This window comes from Ranitomeya imitator, chromosome 10, assembly GCF_032444005.1.
Source record: "Ranitomeya imitator isolate aRanImi1 chromosome 10, aRanImi1.pri, whole genome shotgun sequence".
NCBI classification, from domain to species: Eukaryota; Metazoa; Chordata; class Amphibia; order Anura; family Dendrobatidae; genus Ranitomeya; species Ranitomeya imitator.
The window spans coordinates 103773500-103800724 of NC_091291.1; the positions used below are offsets into that span (position 1 = coordinate 103773500).

The window sequence follows — 27225 nt, forward strand, 5'->3', positions numbered from 1 at the left end:
CTGTTGTCGAACTCCCTCCTGTGGTCGTGAATGGTACTTCGGCGAGTTCTGTCTATGGGCTCCCTCTTGTGGCTATGAGTGAAGCTGCTGCTTCTGAGGTTCCTTACACAGGTGACGTGGTTTATCCTTTGGTTGGATTCTCTATTTAACTCCTCTCAGATCGTTACTCCATGCCAGCTGTCAATGTTTTTGCATTCGTTCAGTTCGCTCCTGGATCTCTCTGGTGACCTGCCTTCTCCTGCAGAAGCGAAGTTCCTTATTGTCTTATTTTGTTCTCTGTTTTCTTGTCCAGCTGGTTTTCATGATTTTGTCTTGCTAGCTGGAAGCTCTGGGATGCAGAGTGGTCCCTCCGCACCGACTCACGGTCTTTTTTGCACACTCTGCGTGGTCTTTTGTAGGTTTTTGTGCTGATCGCAAAGTTACCTTTCCTATCCTCTGTCTATTTAGTAAGTCTGGCCTCCCTTTGCTGAACCTGTTTCATTTCTGCGTTTGTGACTTTCTTCTTTACTCACAGTCAATATATGTGGGGGGCTTCCTTTACCTTTGGGGAATTTCTCTGAGGCAAGGTAGGCTTTATTTTCTATCTCTAGGGCTAGATAGTTCTTAGGCTGTGACGAGGCGCCTAGTGTTGTGAATTCTGTGGCAGAGCTCCCTCCTGTGGTCACAAGTGGTACTTCGGCTGATTCTCTCTGTGAGCTTCTGTTGGTGGAGGGAAGTGGTACTGCGGCTTCTGAGTTTCCTCCCTCAGGTGATCTGGTGAGGTCGTTAGGTGCTTCTCTACTTAACCCCACCTAATGCTTTGATCCTGGCTTCCTGTCAATGTTCCAGTGTTGGACTTGCTTTTCCCTGGATCATTCCTGTGGCCTGCTGCTCTGCATAGCTAAGTTCTTCTTTGCTATTTGTTTGCTATTTTTTCTGTCCAGCTTGTCTAATTTGTTGCTGGAAGCTCTGGGACGCAAAGGGTGTACCTCCGTGCCGTTAGTTCGGTACGGAGGGTCTTTTTGCCCCCTTTGCGTGGTTTTCTTTAGGGTTTTGTGTAGACCGCAAAGTTACCTTTTCTATCCTCGATCTGTTAAGAAAGTCGGGCCTCACTTTGCTGAATCTATTTCATCTCTACGTTTGTCTTTTCATCTTAACTCACAGTCATTATATGTGGGGGGCTGCCTTTTCCTTTGGGGTATTTCTCTGAGGCAAGGTAGGCTTATTTTCTATCTTCAGGCTAGTTAGTTTCTCAGGCTGTGCCGAGTTGCATAGGCAGAGTTAGGCGCAATCCACGGCTGCCTCTAGTGTTTGGAGAGGATTAGGGATTGCGGTCTGCAGAGTTCCCACGTCTCAGAGCTCGTTCTATGATTTTGGGTTATTGTCAGATCACTGTATGTGCTCTGACCGCTATGTCCATTGTAGTACTGAATTGCCTTTCATAACAGCCTAGGTCTGGTCAGGAGCGCTCCACGGCTATTTTTAGTGTGTGTGATAGGATTAGGGCTTGCGGTCAGCAGAGCTCCCACATCCCAGAGCTCGTCCTGTATGAGGTTTAATTATCAGGTCATTCTGGGCGCTCCTAACCACCAGGTCATAACAGATGGGGTGCTACGCCAGATGGTCAATGGTTTGAGAAGGTTTGGGGTGAGCTGGACCGCAGAGTGAAGGCAAAAGGGCCAACAAGTGCTAAGCAACTCTGGGAACTCCTTCAAGATTGTTGGAAGACCATTCCCGGTGACTACCTCTTGAAGCTCATCAAGAGAATGCCAAGAGTGTGCAAAGCAGTCATCAAAGCAAAAGGTGGCTACTTTGAAGAACCTAGAATATAAGACATAATTTCAGTTGTTTCACACTTTTTTGTTAAGTATATAATTCCACATGTGTTAATTCATAGCTTTGATGCCTTCAGTGTGAATTTACAATTTTCATAGTCATGAAAATACAGAAAAATCTTTAACTGAGGTGTGTCCAAACTTTTGGTCTGTACTGTATATTTATATAGAAGTTCAAATCACCCCGCCATTCGCAACATTCAAAGTAAAACAATAAAAAAATATAAAATACACATATTTGGTACTTCTGTGTTCAGAAATGCCCAATCTATCAAGATATAAAAATTATTAACTCTATCAGTAAAAGGCGTAGTGACAAAAAAGTAAAAAAGCCAGAATTACATTTTTTTGGTCGCCGCAACATTGCATTAAAATGCAATTATGGTTGTATCTACACCAAAATGGTATCATTAACAACGTCAGCTCAGCGCGCAAAAAATAAGCCCGGACCCAACCCCAAATCACAAAAAATGGAGACGCTGTAGGTCTCGGAAAATTATGCTTTTTTTTTATTTTTATTTTTTAATAAACTTTGGATAGTTTTTTTCACCACTTAAATAGAAAAGAACCTTTACATTTTCGGTATCTACAAACTCAATGACCTGGAGAATCTTAATGGCAGGTCAGTTTTAGTATTTGGTGAACAAGGTAAAAAGAGAAAAAAAAAACAGTTGTGGAATTGCACTTTTTTTTTCTCATCGCACTTGGAATTTTTTTCCCATTTTCCAGTACACGATATGGTAGAACCAATCGGGTCGTTCAAAAGTACAACTCGTCCCGCAAAAACAAACCCTCACATGACAGAAGCATAAAAAAAGTTATGGCTATAAACAGGATTTTGCTATGTAATCTGACAGCAGCTTGATGTAGGGACAAAGATTTTGATTCCAGCAATGTATTTCTTAGTTCATTGGGTGCAGCATTTGTGATAGAATCACAGTTTTCTAGCAGAGTTCTGCATAACCCCGCATACACCACTGACAGTTTTCTGTATACAATGACACCAAACGGTGGCGCACATGGATTTGTGGACCTACTATGCCACAGGACTGACCCGCCTATGAAGGGGTGTAGCTAAGCGGCTACCAGGTGTTCAGTGGAGCTGCTGATGGTAGAGACAGACTGGGCTGCATGTAGCCGCCAGGTACCACTCCTAGGCAGAACCCGGCACTGCGGCAGCTCCAGGGGTCAGCTTTGCTGACACTAATAAGGGCACTGTTCAGACACACCAGTCTAAAATACTGGAACAGGGAATGGCCAAACACGGACTGGTAGACAATGTTCAGGCCCAGGCAACACTGGGGCCAGGGGATTTCAGGAACAGGATTGGCTGCATCAGGACTTCGGATTCAGGACTGGCCACTCCAGGACCAGGTAACAACGTTCAGGCACAGGCCGCACAGACACCAGGGGCCTTCAGGAACAGAATTGGCCGCATCGGCACCAAGGGACAACCTTCAGGCACTGGCCGCACAGGGACCGGAAGACCACACCTTACAAATGCTCTGGTAGAACATCACACTAATGACTAAAGTCGTTGCCTAAGGGAGTCTTTTATACACGATGACTACCAGAAATTGGCTGGGAGCCATCTTCCAGCTGTAAACATTATAAAAATTGCCTCTCGGCTACAAGCTGAGGGCATTTACTCTATGCGCATTGCCATTTTAAGAGCAGGGGAGTGCAGGCGCCCTAGACACGCTGTCGTAAGCTGCCGGGCGCAAACAACCAGGAAGCACGCTGGGGACCGAGAGGGGGCTGGGGCAGTGAGTAAGCCAGCATCCCTGCGTGGAGGTAGAAGGGGACACCTGGCAATAGCGCTATAGGCATAAAGCTCCCAATCAGTGCTGTGGGCGTGAATGAACTAGGAGGCACGAGACACCTAGTCTTGTAGTGATAATATCCTACTGATAAAACACTGATTTTATTTAAACAGAACAACACAGCCAAGTAAGTGATACATCGATGGAATTAGGGAATCATGCTTCTCTCAGATTACTCAGCAAAGACATGTTGGGCGATTCCCTTTAAGGCAAGAATCGGTGCAGCAGAAAATTTTCTTTTTCACTTTTCAACAAATATTAATATGCAGACAATATTACAATTCTGAACAAATATTTGAACTTTTCTTCTATTCTGCCTGGGCACTTTTAAGACAAAGTACTGCAAGTGGAAAGCAAAGCCACTTATTCTTCTCGAAGATGATTTATTTATGAAATTGAATAAGTTATAAGTTGTGTACGAGAGATATAAAGGATAGAAATGCTCCGGCTAAAGGTGACGGACACACAATATATCATAGTTATGGCATACTGCCTCTCCACAATCTACAGGGAGCATAGATAATTTACAAGAAAAAAAAATAAAAACGGGAGTCAAAGGCCACAGAAATCCCAAGGAATCACATCCACGGTAATGCTCCAAGTAACAGAATGGTTTGGCAATGCAAGAGAGAAGCTAATCCTGGAATATATGTAGTGCAGCAGCTTTGCGTACCATATGAGTCCCAAAACACCAATAATAATAACAACATGTCCAGCGATTGTCACTCGGGGGTAGCTAGCTAAGTCCTAGTCGCATATGGGCAATGATGTCCGAGAGGGCTCTGCTTTGTTAGGAGACACTCATATTGAAAATGGCACATGGTAGGTGGGTGACACAGACCAGGAGCAGATATAAAAGTGATAAGTCTGAATTTCAGGAAAGTTGCAGCAAATTAAAGGCTGTTGGCAAATATGAAACATCACCCCTTTTGCAATTTTATATTCAGAACGGTAATCCAAAAAATCAGGATAGTCGGCAAATGAAGTCCCTTTGGTGGAATACAATCCTAATTTTGGATATTATTCTCTTAAGGATTTTTATTTTGATCCAAGGAAGATTTTACCTCCATGATCTTTCTAGTTTTGTATAATTACTTAATTCTATTTTTACTATTTTTGCTACTACTTTATTATGTTACCCTTTTTTATATATATATATATATTTTTTAGATTTATGATTATATTATTACTTTAGTTATGAGACAATTGTGTTTATTTTATTTGCACATTTGTTCGCTTTACAATTCCCAATTCTCTGTTGAGCACTGTCATTCCCTACACCTCACTACCTGATAATTTAATGACGCTTTCGCTCTTTTTCCATTTGTTTCTTCTCGCTTCGATCATCCTGTTATGGAAATAAATTTTATGCTTCTCTATGAGGACACATCTTGTATGACTTAGCCCGGGGTCCAGCTCCATGCTAAGCCTCTTTTATTGGTTCACAATATTGTTAGAATTGCCGGTGAATGATGAGCTTTGGCCGCCTTTATAAAACACATGACACCTACTCGGCCGCAGGAACAGTCCCCGTCTGCTTTGATAGAATATCAGTATTAACTCCAGGGTTAACGCTTCGCTCCCTCATGGGCCCGGGACTGGATGGAGTTTGCTGTGGGGCAATATTTGATTGCAAGTTGTTTGTATAGTTCATTGTGGCTTATATTGTCCCACTACATGAATTGATTTCTATCCTGGCAGTTCTACAAGAAACTAAGTTATTACAACGTGGCGGATAATGGTGATTACTTGAGAGCTCACCACTGTCCCTGGGGAGCGGAAAGGCATCACAGGGTACGAGCATGGCCTTTTTTTCTCCAATAATGTACTGATTGCATTTACTCTTTAAACCCCAAGGTAAGTAAATGTAATATAGGTTAATTTATGGTATTTTCAGATTTATATGCTTGAGATTTGCTTTTGGAAAACACTACAAAATAAATTGTGCCAAGAAAAAATGAACTATTTCACAACCTTATAACTCTTGGATATGATATTTTTGATACTAGTTGGGCATTCAACGTGGGAGTTTTTCTTTCCTCTAGAAGTCCATATGCCCTATAACAAAACAAAAGGATTTGCCCCAGTGCTTCTATCATAGTACCAAGGACTGTGTCCTTATAAGTGAGCCAGCCAGGGCGCCAGCATAACAGTGCTAGTGCTTCTATACCAGTGCCAAGGACATGTCCTATATCTGAGACAGCCATGGTGCCATCATAGAGGTGCTACCCTCCAGTGCTTCTATCACAGCATCAAGCTTATAACTGAGCTAGCCAAAATTACACTATGAAAGGTCTAGTCATACTTCTTCTATAACAGTGCCAAGGACAGTGTCAGTGTCACGATGAAACATCTAGTCATAGTACTTCTATAACAGTGCCAAGGACAGTGTCACGATGAAACATCTAGTCATAGTACTTCTATAACAGTGCCAAGGACAGTGTCACAATGAAAGATCTAGTCATAGTACTTCTATAACAGTGCCAAGGACAGTGTCAGTGCCACTATGAAAGTTCTAGTCATAGTACTTCTATAACAGTGCCAAAGAACAGTGTCACAATGAAAGATCTAGTCATAGTACTTCTATAACAGTGCCAAGGACAGTGTCACAATGAAACATCTAGTCATAGTACTTCTATAACAGTGCCAAGGACAGTGTCAGTGCCACTATGAAAGTTCTAGTCATAGTACTTCTATAACAGTGCCAAGGACAGTGTCAGTGCCACTATGAAAGTTCTAGTCATAGTACTTCTATAACAGTGCCAAAGAACAGTGTCACAATGAAAGATCTAGTCATTGTACTTCTATAACAGTGCCAAGGACAGTGTCAGTGCCACTATGAAAGTTCTAGTCATAGTACCACTATAACAGTGCCAAGGACAGTGTCAGTGCCACTATGAAAGTTCTAGTCATAGTACTTCTATAACAGTGCCAAGGACAGTGTCAGTGCCTCTATGAAAGTTCTAGTCATTGTACTTCTATAACAGTGCCAAAGAACAGCGTCACGATGAAAGATCTAGTCATAGTACTTCTATAACAGTGCCAAAAAACAGTGTCACGATGAAAGATCTAGTCATAGTACTTCTATAACAGTGCCAAGGACAGTGTCACGATGAAAGATCTAATCATAGTACTTTTATAACAGTGCCAATGACAGTGTCAGTGCCACTATGAAAGTTCTAGTCATAGTACCACTATAACAGTGCCAAGGACAGTGTCAGTGCCATTATGAAAGTTCTAGTCATAATATTTATATAAGAGTTCCAAGGACAGTGACAGTGTCAGCAAGAAAGTTCTGGTCTCAGTACTTATGTAGTGCCAAAGCCAGTGTCCTTTTAACTCAGCCAGTCATATAGAGTAACATATACAGCAAGGTTATATATAGAAAAATCCAAGGAAATGACATCCCAATCATTAAAGGGATTGTCTACAACTAGGACAACCCCTTCTTGATCAAAATATTTGGCCCAGATAACAGAATAAAGCCTATATTCACCTCCTGTGCTGACGATGTTCTCGCAATGGATGGGTCTGAATAATTTTCGTACCCACTGTATATTCAACTTGAAAGCATCTTACAAGATCATAGCAATAGAAATAAGTACCCACTCACATGTTATATGATTCCATGTAGAGAAGATGTATCCGACATACGATCAACACATCTGGGATGTCTAAAATTGAAAAAGACAATTCAGGAAAGAAAATTGAGTAATCCTGTTCACATTATGCGGTTAACCTCATAATCTCTCTTAAGATCATTCGGGGACAAAGTACTTACAGTACAAATCCAATAAGTCTCTCTATGGAGGAGGATGGATGATTTGAGCATTAAAAAAGTTATTTTTCTATTTATTATTATTTGTGGTTTTTTTTTTACTATGTTCAAGAAGTTGTCCACCACTTCGACAATGTCTTCTTATACCCCTCGCTTGGCCCTGATAGCATAATAAAGAATTTGCTCTCGTGCAGTGTTGACACTTAACGCTGGCGCCCAATCAGCGGTGGCGTCACTGTCTCTGCCTTCAAACAAATCAAACATGAAGAGGCAGTCGAGGATCAGCTGCAGTTCAGACTTCTTCATGTTCGGTTTTTACGAAGCTGGAGACAGTAATGCGTCACGTGTCACAACACCGCACAAGAGCCCTGGGGAGAACAAGTCCCAAACTTCTTCTATTTAAGGATGATGGAGGCCACTTTGCTCTTAGGAACCTTGAGTATTGCAGAAATTCTGTTGTAACCTTGGCCAGATCTGTGCCTTGTCACAACTCTGTCTCTGAGCTCCTCGGCCAGTTCCTTTGACCTCATGATTCTCATTTGATCTGACATGCACTATGAGCTGTGAGGTTTTATATAGACAGGTGTGCGCGTTTCCAAATCAAGTCCTATCAGTTTAATTACACACAGATTGCCTCCAATGAAGGAGTAGAACCATCTCAAGGAAGACCACAGGGAAATGGACAGCATGTGACTTAAATATGAGTGTCTGAGCAAAAGGTCTGAATACTTATGACCATGTGATATTTCAGGGTTTTTTTTTAATAAATTAGCAACAATTTCTACATTTCTGCTTTTTTCAGTCAAGTTGGGATGCAAAGTGTACATTAATGAGATAAAATCTTTCTTTATAGATGATTGCCTACAAAAATTATATGTACCGGTATATAAAAAAATATAAAAACATTACTACTATCAATTATATTAAATAAATTACTATGAAGGATTTATTCTAAATAATTTAATGGGGGGAGGGGGATTGATAATTATATTAATCCACTCTGCACATATGAATATCCATTGAGAAGATGACATTGAATTTATAATTAATGGTGTTTTGTGTACATTATCATTTGTTTGTATTATGTTTGATATCATTTGGGTTTAATTTCTGTACATATGACACGGATGTTTTGAATATTAAAATGTTGTATGTTATTTTTTTTTATTATTTGTGGGGGGGGGGGGGTTTCCTTATGTTAATGATCGTGATGTCATTTTCTTGGATTTATCTATATATAACCTTGTCTAGGTTACTCCACGATTGACAAAAGCCTGGGATGGACTGATACATCTTGTGTGGATTTCAATTAAACCAAGCAATAATCAACACGTGAGTGCCGAGGTCTCCTATCATTTACTGCCATTTCCTCTTGTGCACCGCAACTGAACGGAGACAATTTTCTATTATTGAGCCTTTGTCTTTTCTTGAAGTCCATGTAGTCAACAGAGTAATAAATACTTTATAAATACTAATAAATAATATATTAATACTTCATAGGGGATCAGAAAGGTAACAGATGGATGTACAAAGGAAACAAAGGGGTGCACACATGGAATAGGAAAAATAGCCCATCAATGGGAACACAGTCATTGTTAGACCCCACCAGTCCCACAAACAAGGGCATGCACAAACAGCAAAATCCTGAACTGGGGTCCTCCATTAATATTTACTAGAAATCGATGAATTCTGAAGACTTTGTATCGTATCTTCTTGAAATGATAAGAAAGTAATAGATGTAACAGAGCTGGGCTCGTTATTTGACACATCATAAACCGCCATGACGGTGGTAAAACCATTATCTAACTTCTCAAAATAGACACTAATACAGTCCAAAGAGTCACGTGAAGAAAAAAATCAGCTCAGCTACATCTGTACAAGAAGATGATAGAAGTCGTCAAAAGATCTGAGAACAATATGACATATTAGAGCAGACACAAACACAATATGCTGTAGATGCATCATAGGTCGGCAGCTCTATGGCTCCTCATGGCGGTAGGAAGGTCTCGTGAAATTGTTCATCTATGCAGTATTTATAACAATGCCTTGTCTTTGTGTCTGTCAACCGATGCAAAAGTTTAGTTTGCTCTCCTAACCGTGTATCTGACCAAGTTGGTTGGTTTCCACTTGGACACCCAATGCTCTCGCTCTACCAATCTCCCTCTTTGCTATGTATTTCCAGCAGAATAATGAACTCCTGCCATGCAACCGTGAGGTAGTCTACGTGTATTCATTATTCACTCCACTCCTGACCCGACAGCGTGGGTTTACACACTTGACAGCCACATGCTATAAATGGGTCATTGCTTTGCAGTCCGGACTCTCATATAAGACCCAGAGGAGAATGGCAGACATAGATTTATGGAGATCCATGACTGAACACCGGTGAATTAGTCATGTGCAGGGTTCTAAGATTAACTACTGATTTCTCTAATAGATTCTAGATGGTTAAATATATATTAGAGGTTTTGCAGCAAATCTCCGAATTGAAAATGTATTTACCACTTGTGATCTGTTTTATCTGGAGCATTCGAACAAGAATGTTTTTTAGGCCGGGGACACACACAACGTATAAAAAAACGGTCCGTTTTTGACGGACGAGAATCGCACAAATGTTCCCAAAACAGTGATCCGTGTGCAGTGCGTGGATGCGATTTTCTCGCATCAAATGATCCGTGTGACATCCGTGTGACATCCGTATGGTGAGATTTTCTCACACACTTGCAAAATGAGCAAATAATGGCTGAGCCTTTCCTGTCACCTGCCCAATGCCTGAGAATTTCTCGCAAGTCACACTGATGGTCCGAGTGCTGTGCTATTTTTTCTCACCCCCATAGACTTTCATTGTCGAGTCTCGGCCGAAAACAAAGATCAAAAAAAAACTTTAGCGTTTTGCTTTCATTTTTTTGATCTTTGTTTTCGGTTTTTCGTTTCAGTGCTCCTATTTGGAGTCTTATTACGTATATGTGGGTTTCCCCTTGTCACAGCCCGGATATTTGTCCATGGCACTTATAGTGGTAAGACACAGTTATACACAGTAGGGAGCTTTTTAATAGCTTCTTTGGGCTGTCTGTATTACATTTTCATTATGCTTTTTTGTTTCAGTAATCTCTTGGAGCCCTTTTTCTGATTGTCGGGCCCACTTTAATTACAGTGTTGCGTGTATTTTGTATAGATTTCTGGTAAGCACTTTCTTTTGTTATTTCATTTATTTTTATATAAAGGGGATCTTTACTAATATTTTCGACAGTAATATGGTAGGGAAACTCTCGTATGATTTTGGACCTTTATGCAAATGAGCGACTTTCTTATAATAAAGGTGACGATTATGCAATTTGCAGAGATATATATGTACCAATTAATTATAATGAGACAAAAATTGGGTATATATTTATGAATGTGTACATATTGGATTATATATTATGATTGTGCTATTTAGTTTTCTTTTCTGTTCATTTCTTTTTCCCTAGTCTGATGAAGGTCATAATGACCGAAACGTTACATATATGCTGGGATTTATGATTCAATAAACATCTATTCCAAAAAAAGGATTCTTTTCGTGGAGTGCCGGATTTTTTTCATGATTATTTATATCGGGTTTGGCAACCCTTATCTGAGCACCATTACCATCAATAGGAGTGACGTGTTATTTCTCTAACAGATTTGTCAGTGTGGCGCCCCAGGGTCCTGGTCGTCACAGTAGCATTGCTTTCCTCACGGGGAAAGTGATGTTACGCTTGAAGGCAAGGAAGGATAACTTTCACCAGTAAACACAAGCATGCAACATGTTCACACTCCAGGCCACCAGGGGGAGCTTTTGATCCTATTTACTAGGTGACTCCCCATATATATGGTAGTTTGGGAGGGAAAGTTAGTTAGTTCGTGCCAGACAGCAGACTGGAACAGTCTACAGGACTGGAGGGGCCGTTCATCCAGAAAGTGCTGAAGCTCCTGGACAGAGATTACACCGACAGCAGAACATCGTTGAGTGAGCATGCTGGAGAACGAAGCACAGGAGAGGATATATCAGGGGAGACCAGCTACGAGCAGGCTGCCTCCCTCTGAGGTGCAGATAACCGGTAGCCGGATCACCGAGGTTGTAAGGACTCCATGACTTACATCAGAGACCGGCAGGGCAGCTGAACTGCAAGTTAACTGTCTGCCTTAAAAACCCAGGATATATAACAAAACCTCGCACTCAACTTGTATGCAAGTGGTTTTATTTTACAGCAACAAAAACGTTTCGGTCACAAAGTTTGACCTTCATCAGTTACGTTTTGTGGGTGATATATATGGGAGGCTTATAGTATTAAGCAGTTATTGTGGCATATCCTTGCTCCATGCCGGGAGTGTATGCAGAAAAGCAGCCCTTGCTGTGTGGCCGTAGGACGCGGTGTCCTACCTAAGGGTATGTGCACACGTATTCTTGAGGTCTGCGGATTTTTCCGCAGCGGATTTGTGAAAAACACAGGTAAAAGGCACTGTGTTTTAGCTGCGGATTTCCTGCGGAATTATCGCGGATTTACCGCTGTTTTTGTGCGGATTCCATTGCGGTTTTACACCTGCGGTTTTCTATTATGGAGCAGGTGTAAAACCGCTGCAGATTCCGTACAAAGAATTGACATGCTGCGGAATGTAAACCGCTGCGTTTCTGCGCATTTTTTCTGCAGCATGTGCACTGCAGATTGCATTTCCCATAGGTTTACATTGTACTGTAAACGCATGGGAAACTGCTGCGGACCCGCAGCTGCGGAAACGCTGCGGATCCGCAGCAAAATCCGCAGCGTGTGCTCATAGCCTAAGAGTTTACCACATACTTTGTTATTGTTGAGTGCTGTACATATACAGTATGCAGTTTGTTAAAAGTAATAACATTGGGTAAAGACAAAAATTAGGAAAATGTGATCCATGAAAAACTGGGCAATTTTTGATTAATCTGGTATGAAAAAGGTAAGCGAGCACTACAAAACTAAAAGAAAAACTGTCTTAACAATAAAAATGCATTAATTGTATTATCAAACTGAACATAGTGGTGCTCAAGACAGTGGACATTCATTTTAAGTCTATGGGCTCGTTCAGACTTGTGTTATACAGACGTGCACTGTCGCGGTAATATCGTACAGCATACTGATCAATGGAATGTAATAGTGATGTTCAGATGACGGTTTTTTCACATGCACGGATTGACCGTGTCTAAGAAATTGCAGCGTGCACCATCAATATTCTATTATGTATCTTGGATGACAATCGCCTGGGCCCGTCTACGGGTTCAGAAAAAAAAATTTGGATACCAAATGGATCAATTCCTATTGCATACAATTCTTTAGAGAGACATTGCAGCTATTAAGCTAGGGCACTGTATTTGATCATGTACATTTTAAAAAATGTTCATCTTTTAAATACGGATGCCAAAAAACATGCACTCGAATAGCAGTTTTCTGCGTAAAAATTGGAAAGATTACATAGGCTCCAAAATAGGGGACCCCCTTTGATACCTTCATTGACTTTTTACATACACGTTTTGGACAAGCCAACGTATTTGAATCAGACCATGATCAGACGAGTGTATGCAAAACCGTCCATGTTTCATCCTCAAAACAACTTGATGATTTTTCATCCTAAAGGTGCTTTCACATTGTGTTTCTGCACCCGTTCAGTGGCCCTGGCAGAGTTTATGCTCAAACCACATTTTGCAAAATGGGGCTCGGATATATACGCCAACAGGGCCATAGACTGTAATGGTGACGGCAAAGCGAACGTGTGCTCTCATGTGCATCATTTTTGGGAGTGTACGTCTACAGGAGGCGGAAACTCAGACACAGTCTATTACGTCTAAATGTCTGCCTCCTTGAGGCATGCAGGTCCAAACGTTCGGCACCTCAGAACGCATGTTCGCTTTGCTGTCACCATTACAGTCTATGGCTCCGTTAGCGTAAACATCCGAGCCCCATTTTGCAAAATGCGGTTTCAGCATAAAATCCGACAGTGTCACTGAACGGCTGCAGAAACACAATGTGATCGCGCCCTAAGGGCGCATACAGAAGGCTGTACAAAACAGACTGAGATCAGATTGCAGTGTACAGACTGGCTGGACACTCTCCTGATCCGGGCGAGCGTGACATCTGCATATAAATACAGGAAACTTACACTCTTGGGTCGGGAGAGCCGCCGGCCAGTGCATTTACCATGTTCTGAGCTCGGTCCGATTTATACGACCGTCTGACTGCGTCCTTATTGTCATCCGTATGTCCATTTTTTACATGACCAATGTAATAAAGAAATGGCCAAATACGGTGTCCAATTTTAAATATTGTTATACATCCATGACAAATGGATGGTAACCCATAAGTTATCCATGTTTGGAGCACACATTGACTTATAATGGAAGCATCTGATACGGAAAGTATTGCATGCTGCGACGCATCGGTCCATGTATAACAATGTTCATGTGAAACTACCACATTGATTTGCATTGGTCCTTGTGCTATAAGGTTTGCGTGCAAATAGCACACGGACCGATTATTCGCTTGTCTGAACAAGCCCTTACTAATCTGTTCTGTTACGTGTTGTGAAGGGCTAAACCGTTAATAATCAGCGAGTAGCTGCTTACGATACCGTGTGCATGTACTTAATATGAAGGCCGTCTAGCCATTGTCTGAAAATAGCGGCGTACAAATCCATCTCTGTCCCGCTGGATATGTAGCAGATATTTTGGTGCATATAATATACTTTGTCTTTTTTATCAAACCATAAATCATAACTAAGATCCAAAACCTACACTGGAATTCTACCGAGAATATTTATTAGGCTTTTCCTTTCCCTCGTGGCTTTCTGGATTGCTGTTCATTTTTACTAATTTGGATGATTGAGTGCTGCACAAAAGAATGGACTGCTCCTCTCAGAATATGGAATTAGACATATGGCGAGACCTTCCTCCAAAACCCACCGAATAAAGGATAATAATTGTAAGCTATATGCATCATGTATGAAGATGCAGCAGAGTTGTGCTTTCTGCTTGCAGCAGCTCACTGCCTCTTCTGTCGATTTACTAGTGAATTGCTAATGAATAGGATTTTAATGGGGTTCCCAGCTGTCAGGGCAGGTTGAGAGCCAAAAGACAGAGACAAGTGGGAAATAAACACATCTTGGGTTATAGACCTGTAGGATCATCTAAGAGTAGACGGTAACCAGATAATTACAGCATTAATCGTGTGTCATGTAGGTAATCAGTTCCATGGAGAAGATCGGTACTGATTACCTGATCAATGACTTCTGTACAAGTTGGTCTGTAAATAATCACAGCAGGTGAGTTTTAATGGGTAGGACCTAAGCCCACATGGGACTTGGGTTAAAGATTTCATTATATAGTGCACATATCCTTAAAAGGAAAGCCATCATCAGAGAAAAGTACATATTGTTCCAATCAAGTTTTTGCATTAAAGGTTTTGTTTGTTTTTTTCCCGTATCACAATTGTTAACGATAAAAATGAAAAGTAAAAATCGAAAATCTTGCAATTTTCACACTGGCCATTGAAGCTTTTCTAAACTCCAACTTCATGCAGTTTCAGGAAACAACACATGTACATAGTCACAATGAACAGAGTCTGACCCTTTCTTTTGTATTGAAGCATCTAATGAGCATGTGCAAAGGTCATTGTGAAGGGGGCAGTAGGGTAAGCTGTGACACTGCCTATTGTGACTAGTTATGCCACTGTCCACCAGTATCCTATGCAAAATTTAAATCTGGGCCCCCACCGGCATGTTGATCAGATGTATGGGCCCTTTTAGTTCCTATAAGTACATTTGTTTTCACCCCCCACCCCATATAATAATGTTCCTTATCCTGGTGCCTTTCTGTGAAAATGTCCCTATTCCTAGAACCTTCCTGTAATAATGTCCGCCATTTTGGGCTCTTTCCTGGTATAATGTTGCTCATTCTATGCCTCTTCCTGGTATAATGTCCCCATCCTGAGCCTTATCCAGTAATCATGTTCCCTGATCCATTTTAACACATTAAAAAAATATGAAAACAATTCTTCTTACCTTCCTCTGTGTCGTCCTTGTCTATGGGCAGCGCAGAATCCCTCAGCGGACTTCGACATGGCGCATGATGTCACTGCACATCCAACCGATTGAGGCACTCGTGTTGGCGGGCATCCCTCCTGCATGGGCCCAGTCGCACCCTCTGCTATCATTACACGCCTTATGGCGGATTTTATGTTATCAGCTGTGCATAGATGTGTTAAGGTACTGTCACACTAGAAGATATCGCTAGCGATCCGTGACGTTGCAGCGTCCTCGCTAGCGATATCGTCCAGTGTGACAGGCAGCAGCGATCAGGCCCCTGCTGGGAGATCGCTGGTCGGGGAAGAAAGTCCAGAACTTTATTTCGTCGCTGGACTCCCCGTAGACATCGCTGAATCGGCGTGTGTGACACCGATTCAGCGATGTCTTCACTGGTAACCAGGGTAAGCATCGGGTAACTAAGCGCAGGGCCGCGCTTAGTAACCCGATGTTTACCCTGGTTACCAGCGTAAAAAAACAAACAGTACATACTTACATTCAGCTGTCTGTCCCTTGCCGTCTGGTTCCTGCACTGACTGCTGGCCGTAAAGTGAAAGCAGAGCACAGCCACAGCGGTGAGTCACCGCTGTGTGACTCACCGCTGTGCTTTCACTTTCACTTTACGGCCAGCAGTCAGTGCAGGAACCAGACGGCAAGGGACAGACAGCTGAATGTAAGTATGTACTGTTTGTTTTTTTACGCTGGTAACCAGGGTAAACATCGGGTTACTAAGCGCGGCCCTGCGCTTAGTTACCCGATGTTTACCCTGGTTACCGGGGACCTCGGGATCGTTGGTCGCTGGAGAGCGGTCTGTGTGACAGCTCTCCAGCGACCAAACAGCGACGCTGCAGCGATCCGGATCGTTGTCGGTATCGCTGCAGCGTCGCTAAGTGTGACGGTACCTTTACCTGTCATTGTCATCCTGCCTCTGATGATAAAGAAACTGCTGTAAGCTCTTCCTGAAAGTACAGGATGTCCTAGTGTCCAAAAGCCTCAGTGATCAAAATTGCGAGATTATTAATTTTATTTTTTAATAAAGATTGTGGTAAGAAAAAATTAAATACAAATAAAAAAGAATGACAACGATTGTAACCCAATAACTTGATTTTAACATTAGGTCGTTTTCTCCATTATAGAGGTGAACTTTATTTTTTTTTATATTTTTAAGAAAAGCCACAGTTGTTTATATTTTCTGACAATGGATAACTTCATTTTTTCAGTACTACTGAAGTATTAGAAAGAAAAACAGATTGCTGTTTTTTTTTCAGTGTTAAGTTTGTCGATAGGCTATATCTGGCATTACAGATCAGCACCATTTTAGTGAATAGGACTGAGCTGAAAAATCTGACAGTCACGGGAGAGCAGTGGAGCTGTCCCTGGGAAATAAGCAGATATATTTCTGTTCGTTTCATACAATCCCATTTTTTGCTTCTTTTTTTTTTTACTTGTCAATATATTTTCGAATTGATGCTTGCATGGTTGTCCATCTCATTGCCTTTTGAAGTGTGTGCTGGTAGGATGTAATAATGGAGAATATACCTTCAATAAGATGGTTGCTTATAGAATTATCAGAATAATTATAAAAACTTCTAACGCATCTATTCTACACACATCTACAAAACAGTGACTCTCAAGATCTAAAAAAACAAATTACCAAGAACTCCGTTCACAACTTGTCTATTTGTGCTCTGCTCCTCTCCTTACAACAGGTTGCATTACGTCTGTCTGTCGCCAGTAATAAGCATGCCATGTCACTCAGGGAAAAAACATCTGTTCCTTTTATTGGCTCAAGATTACATTTCTTGGAACAATTCTGTAAATTGGTTTAAGTCATCCTAAGGGAGATCTAGCAAGAGTTGGCTAACAAGGTGCATTGTATGGATACCTTTACCTAGAAAATAAAGCTCCAAACGGAGACTCCAAATGAAACTGATACAACTCCATCTCCGCCACTTGTCCGCTCAATTTTGTAGCTCAACATCAATGAGGGAAAATTCTGATTTAATAGAAAAAAAAAAACTTACTCCATTCACAGGCCGGTTATAAAGCAAACGTCAGTCCGGATGTCACTTGCACCCTCTAATATTTTATGAGCATGCACTGACTTCTCAAGAAAGAGAATGGTAGCCATCAATGTGAAAACATGATATTTTAAGAATGTCCCACGTTAATACTCGAACACTTATATGTGGCCTTTTTACACTTAGTGGGTTTTTTTGGGTGCCTGGTCTCGCTTCGCCACCCATGCACTGCCATCGCAACTCTCTTAGACTCTGGGTCTCAGTGGCTCCCATGCCCGCAGCTGTTACTTCCCTGGCAGTCTCTCTCATCTATGGCACTCTTACTCCCCTTACATCCCCCTACAGTCCTTCGGAGTATTTATCCACCTGTCTTATGACAGTCCACTGGGTTTCTGTCACCTACCAGGCCTAGGTCCTCAACTCAGACAACTTTCCTGGCACCTTCCACTGTCTGCTCACCACCTGCAAGAGACCTTGGTTCTTGTTGTGAAAAGTTTCTCGGTGTCATTTTCCACTATAAAGGTGCTTTCATACTGCGTTCAGGCTCCATTGGGGTTTGCATATGCCCCTTCCACCGCAAAATGGGTTTTGGGCGTATGTGCCAACGGGACAATAGACTATAATGGTGCTGGCAAAGTGAATGTACGCACTGCATGATTTTTGGGTGTGTACACTTAGTGGAGGCGGACACCCAGATGTAATAAACTGAGTGTCCACCTCCATTAGGCGTTTACGCCTGAAAATGATGCACAACAGAGCTCACGTTCGCTTTGTAGGCACCATTATATCCTATGGCTCCATCCGAGCATATGTCCGTATCCCATTTTGCGAGGGGTTCGAAAGTAAATGATTCCTGTAACTGTCAATGAGACTTCTGCACTTCTCAACAGGTATTTTGGCCCACTCCTCAAGAGCAAACTGCTCCAGTTGTCTCGTGTTTAAAGGTTGCCTTTTCCAGACGGCATGTTTCAGCTCTTTCCAAAGATGCTTAGTAGGATTTAGGTCAGGGCTCATAGAGGCCACTTCAGAATAGTCCATTGTTTTCCTCTTAGCCATTCTTGGGTGTTTTTAGCTGAGTGTTTTGGGTCATTATCTTGTTATAAGATCCATGACCTGAGACTGAGACCAAGCTTTCTGACAATGGGCAGCACATTTCTCTCTGGAATCCCTCGATAGTCTTGAAATTTCATTGTACCCTGCACAGATTTTAGGCACCCTGTGCCAAATGCAGCAAAGCAGCCCCAGAACATGACAGAGCCTCCTCCATGTTTCACAGTAGGGACAGTGTTCTTTTCTTGACATGCTTCATTTCTCCATCTGTGAACATAGAGCTGATGTGCCTTGCCAAAAAGTTCAATTTTTGTCTCATCTGTTCATAGGACATTCTCCCAGAAGCTTTGTGGCTTGTCAACATGTAGTTTGGCAAATTCCAGTCTGGCTTTTCTATGATTTTTTTTCAACAATGGTGTCCTCCTTGGACGTCTCAAATGAAGTCTACTTTGGCTCATACAATGACGGATGATGCAATCTGACACTGATGTTCCTTGAGCTTGAAGTTCACCTTTAATCTGTTTAGAAGTTTTTCTGGGCTCTTTTGTTACCATTCGTATTATCCCTCTCTTTGATTTGTCATCAATTTTCCTCCTGCGTCCAAGTCCAGGGAGGTTGGCTACAGGCCCATGGATCTTAAATTTGTGAAAAATATGTGAAACTGTAGTCACAGAAACATCAAGCTGCTTGGAGATGGTCTTATAACTTTTTCTTTCTAATCTCCTGAGACAACGCTTTCCTTCGCTTCCTCTCGTCCATGTTGAGTGTGATATACACCATGTCACCAAACAGCACAGTGGGTATCTGTAGCCCTATATACAGGCCCACTCACTGATTCCAAGATTGTAGACACCTATGATGCTAGTTAGCGGAGGACACACTGTGATTTAACAGGTCCCTTTTGTCACATTATTTTCAGGGGAACCATCATTTCTGTCCAGGCCTATTTCATGAGTTATTTTTTTTTAAATTCTGTGGAAACATGGTTGAAAAGCAATGTCTGACTTTCATTTGTTCATTTTCATAGATCATTTATTATTACTTTTGTCAGATTCTAGTTATTTCTGTGACCATTGTGGGTTTTCCTGTCATTAAATGAGGGGTACCACAATTTTGACCACGTGTGTAGAGAACACATTTCTCCATCTTCTCCATTGTGTCAGTGTGTGGAAATTGGGACTGCACTCAGATGTCATTAGAGTACAGTCCAATGATCTTCATGCAAAGATTGACTTGTATGACGATAGCTATCTGAATATCAGGTCAAACTTCGGCTCTCTCGTCCTCAGAAACCCAAGACAACTAAAAAGTCAATCTCTCTTCAGCCACCTGGTGTAGCGCACACTTGAAGAGGTTTCCACTATGCATCTGCTAGCCACTACTTGCCCTCTGTGAAGAATATTGGAGACAATTTCATGACAATCGTTTGTATTCTACGTGGCATGGGATTATAAAACCCCCCTTCAGTGTGCCGCTAGCTCAGCAGGGAAGGGGTTCAAGCAGATCTCACATCTTGAGTGAGCTCAAAAGGTGAAAAGGCTTGCTGACTATGTAGATACCATGCGTTGAGTCAACGATGATTCCATAAGGAGTTGGAGATACTATACGTCCTAGCCATATATTGTGTACATTTCCGAGATCCCCAGAATATAACGAGCGCCCATCTGGGTCTCGACACGTTCTAGCACCCTGGGTTATGACTCATCTTCGGTTTTGGAGTTTTTAACTGCCAAAGGCAAGGGGAGGGGATTTAGTTTCAGCCTAGGGATCAGGAGGGGAGTGACCCAAAGGTGATAAAGGCTAGTGTACGGCCATGTAGTTCCTCTCTCTGTGATGAATGCGATCCACTTTGACAGTGGAGGCTGCATCAGGAAACGTTCTGTGAAGAACTTAGAAGCCAGCTGGCAACCCATGCCCCCTTGTGGCTCAGTGCACCCATCATCTAAGATCACCCGGTAATTGACATTCTGCTTGTATCTTTTGTCCTATGACTATCTGTATTTGCAAACTTCAATTTCTCGGTTTAACTTTCCATGCTACCAGGGCTTGTTTCTGGCCCAATATAATCCCGTTAGTGGACTGGGCTTATATCGAACAAGGAAGTGATGGCAGTCCCACAAGGCTAGTGAAAGGGGCCTCTCAGGTTTGTGAGTGAGTGTGGTGCCACGTCAGTGAATTATATTAAGAAAAAAGGAGCGCACTCAGCTATCTTAGGTTGGTGCTGGCTGTACTTGGGAAAAACCCAACAACAAGTCCAATATAGAAAAATCAGCCGCACTCTTATGGTATATCTTTGCAAAAATGTGATGTATTTATTCACATGTGTTGAGACAAAATTTTCATATATATATACACACACAGCAGGGAGTATAAACGAAGTAGTAACGTTTCGACCCTGCCTCGGGTCTTTCTCAAACTGTAATCAAACACAAATAACAATTAGTGTTATATACATATGGGGTGCTTTACATAAAGACAAAACCAGATGAACATAATCATTATTTACAGAAAACTATATACAATAAGGATCCCATCTGAAAAGTATCTGTATGAGATAGCGCTGTCAAAATAGATAACCTACACAAGGTCCATTAGGGGTGCTGTCGCTAACATAAAGTTCTATTGTAGAGACTGGAAACAAGGTCCAGTCTGACCAGTGAAGCTGACAAAATAGGTACAAAATTAAGTAACGTTATACCCAGTGGTGGACATGATATGGAGAAGCACTGACCTGCGTTTTCTAGATAGTGTGAAAAATAAGAAGTGTGGTCCCTTTAAGGGCTGCAAATAAAGAGGAGAGAGGGTTCCTTGTGAGAAGATACAAGATTAAAAGTAGTGGGGTCCTGGTAGAAAAAACAGATGAGTCACCAACCTCCTATTGTTGTGGTGTCAGTCTTCCTGCTTCTGTGGGCGTGTGTGTCTGCATGGGAAATAGTGCCTCTATTTATAGCACCTATTCAAACTGAGGCTGCAGCTCCCAAAGGGAGGTGTGAAACGCTGTATGTGAGCCCTTAATGAATAGTGCCAGCACACTGGGGAATGAGAGAGAGGCTTGGAGTCTCTGTAATGTGCTGTGCAGTTGCTAGGTATCTCAAGGGAGGTGTGGAACACTCCCTGCCTGTCATCTGGGAGGAGGTGTGGTGAATGGGGGGAGAAAAGAGAGGAGTGGAAAGGGTATAAGATGCAAGAGTGTCTTTTGTAAAAGAAGCATATCAGTAAGAATAATGGGGAGAAAGCGTAGAACAATTAGTAAAACTGCAGGGAGCCAACTTGAGCCAGAAATAAATGTCGAATTGGAAAAAAAAAAAAAAAAAAAAGAAATGAAAATGAAATGAAATGAAACTAGACGTAAAAATAAAAATAAAGAAAAATAAAAATAAAGAAAAAATAAAAATAAAAATAAAAAATAATAAAACCGGGAGACTTTGTAACTTACCCATGGCAGGTGTAAGAAATAGATAGTTGGCTCAGTGCATCTATAAGAATTAATACAAGTTTAGATCTGAAGAAACAAATAATAATCACATCCACCACTAAGTTATAACACATGTACAATTATACATATAGACAACATGTTTGCACGGAAATATTATAGCAAAATATGACTGACTCAGCAGTTCAACCAGGGGTCCTAAGTCACGAGATCCAATTCCCTGTTGAGGCCCTTTGGTGTGAGGGTTTGTAGTGTGTGTATCCAGTAGGCCTCCCTCTCTTTAAGTAGCTTGACGTGATTGCCGCCCCTCCTGGGTCTTTCTACCTGTTCCACAACTTGGAATCTTAGTTGTGAAATGGAGTGTTTGGCTGTTATGAAGTGATCCGGTATGGGTAACCATGTCTTTTTGCACCGACCAGGAGGGGCCATCGCTACCCCTCCAGAACGGATGACAACACGATCACAGGTAGGACACTCAACTCGGTGGTAAACATTTCCGATTACACATTAACCCCTTCTGAACTGACGGTCCTCCAGCGAGGTCTCTCTTTTTGTCCCACTCCACCCTGGGATAAATTTAGACTTGAGCAAGACTTACAACGGTTTTACCGTAGCTTGCGTTTGAAAACACACTTTGGACTTCAACAAGATTTGTCTACAACAAGCACTGTACCCCAGACCCCGGAACTTTCCATTTCCATGTGGGGTCTACGCAACGTGAGTAGCTTCAATCCACCAAGGAGCTATCACGCCACAGAGGCATACATCGATCTTATACAGAAGGACATTAATCTGGTAATGGAACAACATAGCAAAGGGGCCTTCCCAACCCATAACAACATGTCTGTCATAGAGAAACAAGCAGTGAGGTCACTTAAAAACAATAAACACATAACCATTAAACCGGCAGACAAGGGAGGGGCCATAGTGATTATGAATCAAGTGGACTACATCAGGGAAATAAGGAACCAATTATCTGACACACAGACGTATAAACAGATCACTCGAGACCCCACTAGTGACATCAAAAGGAAAATAGAATTAACATTAGACAAATATTTGACCTCCAATACTATAGACCACAAGACATCCACTTTTCTAATAAATCAACACCCCATAACCCCAGTTTTTTATGTATTACCAAAAATACACAAATCTCTCAATAACCCCCCTGGCAGGCCTATAGTTGCATCTACAGATTCCATTTTATCCCCACTATCCATTCTATTAGAAAAAATCCTCACTCCTCTCACGAAACAAACCAGATCTTTCATTTTAGACACTAGTCACTTTCTGGAAATCATCAGAGGATTTTCTAACCTTCCGTCAGACTGTATCCTAGCTACCTTTGATGTTAAAAGCTTATATACATCTATCCAACATCCCTTGGGTCTCCAAGCAGTACAAGATCTCCTCAAAACGTCAGATTTATCCCAAAACTCCCAACAATTTTGCCTTGATTTATTAACAATTGTCCTGTACAACAACTTTTTTCTTTTCGGCGACCAATATTTTTTACAGATCTGCGGGACCGCCATGGGCTCGAACGTGGCGCCGGCATATGCAAATACATACATGGATGCATTTGAATGCACTTTCATCTATACAAATGAGCTCTTCAGAACTCACGCTAAAAGTTGGATTAGGTTTATTGATGACATTTTTTGTTTATGGGAAGGCACCTCTGAGAGCCTACCTTCGTTTCATAATTTCCTCAACTCAGTAAGACCTGAACTCCAGTTCACCCTTACCTGGGATTTGACAAAAATCTCATTTCTGGACACGATGGTTACTAAAAACAATAGGGGTACACTGGAGTCTGATATCTTTACCAAACCCACGGATTCAAATAACCTTCTGTTGTACACTAGTTGTCACCCAAGATCCACTAAAAACAGTCTACCACGCTCCCAGTTTCAAAGGGTTAAGAGGATCGTGTCTGATGAGAATTTACTTGAAATTCGTCTTAAAGAAATGTCAGAGAAATTCCTGGATAGGAATTATCCAAAACAACTCCTTAATACCGAAAAACAGAGAGTCCTAGGTTCAGTATCCACCCGTAATCCATCCATCAAACCTGAACGTATTCCGTTTGTTCATACTCATCACCCGATAATGCCTAAACTATATAATATCATTAACAGACACTGGCCACTTCTCCACAGGTCATACCCTGGCATTGAAGCTTTCAAAAACCCAGCACTGATGTGCAAAAGAAAACCACCCAATCTTAGGAATCAGTGGGTAAGGGCCGACATTGGTAGCTTGACGAAACAGCCCAAACAGAGATTCATTGGCTCTAAACGGGTAGGGACATACCCATGTCTAAGTTGTGCATGTTGCTCTAATGTCATTAAAGGCGAGGATATTGTCCACCCCCATTCCGGTAAGCGATACAAGGTGAAGGATTTTTTCACATGCGAATCGAATTTTGTGGTATATGTGGTTAAATGTCCCTGCGGTTTAGTTTACGTAGGTGAAACGACACAACACATCCGTGACCGCATATCGAACCATAAATCCACAATTAGGTGCAAAAAGACATGGTTACCCATACCGGATCACTTCATAACAGCCAAACACTCCATTTCACAACTAAGATTCCAAGTTGTGGAACAGGTAGAAAGACCCAGGAGGGGCGGCAATCACGTCAAGCTACTTAAAGAGAGGGAGGCCTACTGGATACACACACTACAAACCCTCACACCAAAGGGCCTCAACAGGGAATTGGATCTCGTGACTTAGGACCCCTGGTTGAACTGCTGAGTCAGTCATATTTTGCTATAATATTTCCGTGCAAACATGTTGTCTATATGTATAATTGTACATGTGTTATAACTTAGTGGTGGATGTGATTATTATTTGTTTCTTCAGATCTAACCTTGTATTAATTCTTATAGATGCACTGAGCCAACTATCTATTTCTTACACCTGCCATGGGTAAGTTACAAAGTCTCCCGGTTTTATTATTTTTTATTTTTATTTTTATTTTTTCTTTTTCTTTATTTTTACGTCTAGTTTCATTTCATTTCATTTTCATTTCATTTTTTTTTTTTTTTTTTTTTCCAATTCGACATTTATTTCTGGCTCAAGTTGGCTCCCTGCAGTTTTACTAATTGTTCTACGCTTTCTCCCCATTATTCTTACTGATATGCTTCTTTTACAAAAGACACTCTTGCATCTTATACCCTTTCCACTCCTCTCTTTTCTCCCCCCATTCACCACACCTCCTCCCAGATGACAGGCAGGGAGTGTTCCACACCTCCCTTGAGATACCTAGCAACTGCACAGCACATTACAGAGACTCCAAGCCTCTCTCTCATTCCCCAGTGTGCTGGCACTATTCATTAAGGGCTCACATACAGCGTTTCACACCTCCCTTTGGGAGCTGCAGCCTCAGTTTGAATAGGTGCTATAAATAGAGGCACTATTTCCCATGCAGACACACACGCCCACAGAAGCAGGAAGACCTGACACCACAACAATAGGAGGTTGGTGACTCATCTGTTTTTTCTACCAGGACCCCACTACTTTTAATCTTGTATCTTCTCACAAGGAACCCTCTCTCCTCTTTATTTGCAGCCCTTAAAGGGACCACACTTCTTATTTTTCACACTATCTAGAAACGCAGGTCAGTGCTTCTCCATATCATGTCCACCACTGGGTATAACGTTACTTAATTTTGTACCTATTTTGTCAGCTTCACTGGTCAGACTGGACCTTGTTTCCAGTCTCTACAATAGAACTTTATGTTAGCGACAGCACCCCTAATGGACCTTGTGTAGGTTATCTATTTTGACAGCGCTATCTCATACAGATACTTTTCAGATGGGATCCTTATTGTATATAGTTTTCTGTAAATAATGATTATGTTCATCTGGTTTTGTCTTTATGTAAAGCACCCCATATGTATATAACACTAATTGTTATTTGTGTTTGATTACAGTTTGAGAAAGACCCGAGGCAGGGTCGAAACGTTACTACTTCGTTTATACTCCCTGCTGTGTGTGTATATATATATATGAAAATTTTGTCTCAACACATGTGAATAAATACATCACATTTTTGCAAAGATATACCATAAGAGTGCGGCTGATTTTTCTATATTGGCCACGTCAGTGAATGCCTGGGCCACATCCTCTCAATCCTCGTGCCTCCCTGGACCCATGAGGATAGGGTGTGTGTGCAAAAGTGTGCCAAGCTGACCTTATGTGTCCCCAGGGAGTGTGGAACATCACATTGGTGCAAGCGAGGAGACCATAACAAGTGATCTCACTGATGTAATAGTGATGTCAGGTGGGGTAGGAGTTCATCACATGTGGTGGCAGCGGTGGGATCCTTCACACCCTCTGCAACTGACTGGATAAAAAGTCAGCCACTAGTAACCTCCATCAGTCACTTATTGTCTGCCCAGCCTCTCCGTCTTCTGGACAACAGAAGTTAACTCCTGTGTGGAAGCAGCATTTGTATGTCCCATTTGCATTCCTGAAAAGTACATATCATGAACACAGAAAGCATTTCTGAAAAATGAATAGACAATTAAAATATAGACAAGTGAACGGAACACACAAATCTCATCATGTGGACCAACAACAAAATTCAATGACATATAGAAAAATAAAGTACAAAAGAAAAAATGCTAAATTATTAGGGCACAATTCGCAAAATAAGAGCAACATAACTGGAAAGGAGTGGCTAGAGTCCACCTTCAACCTCTTACATGGGCATATATAGCCTTTTGTGGTGGTAGGAGTCACTAGCACCAGCTCCAATGGATCACACAGAGGTAGCTTAGTGATTGAGTCTTTTGATTGTTGACCTAACCCTTCACCACTACTAATCTGATGCTCCCAATAACTACATCTTGACAAAAAAGTAAACTATTAATCCATGTGGTAAGTCAGGATCCATTTGGTCTTCTCAGTTCTCATTTTATGCTCTAAATCTATCACAACCCTTTTACAGAGAACCTCCCCTACACATTCCAAGTACCTGAGAAACTGAATAAAACCAGACACTTAGGCACATTTATCTCTAAATTCCACAAAACATTTGCTCACTTCTTGGCAAAAAACATGCTAAAACAGCGCTCAGACCAAGAAAACAGCCCAATAGCATTTGGCAGATCCCTTACAGCAGATACAATTGACCTACGACGGTTCCTGGATGGATTTAAAAGCTTTGAATAAAGCAAAGGCAGGAGACGTGATGGAACACACTTTAAGTGATGTGTCTGCCTCCT

At 41.6% G+C, this 27225-nt stretch overlaps 2 long non-coding RNA genes across 3 annotated transcripts; one reads left to right on the forward strand and one right to left on the reverse strand.

Moving 5' to 3' along the window:
- Nucleotides 1-20838: 20838 nt before the first annotated feature.
- LOC138652287 (uncharacterized) lies at nt 20839-21432 on the reverse strand. The gene is made up of 2 exons (XR_011315589.1): nt 21282-21432; nt 20839-20966 (listed from the first exon to the last, which is right to left on the reverse strand). It is a non-coding gene; the product is annotated as an uncharacterized lncRNA (long non-coding RNA).
- A 3616-nt stretch (nt 21433-25048) lies between these two features.
- On the forward strand, nt 25049-26059 carry LOC138650933 (uncharacterized). Of its 2 annotated transcripts, XR_011315419.1 has the most exons (3): nt 25049-25474; nt 25566-25614; nt 25930-26059. It is a non-coding gene; the product is annotated as an uncharacterized lncRNA (long non-coding RNA). The 2 variants fall into 2 exon arrangements; XR_011315418.1 differs by having other exon boundaries at nt 25049-25614.
- The last annotated feature ends 1166 nt before the right edge of the window (nt 26060-27225 follow it).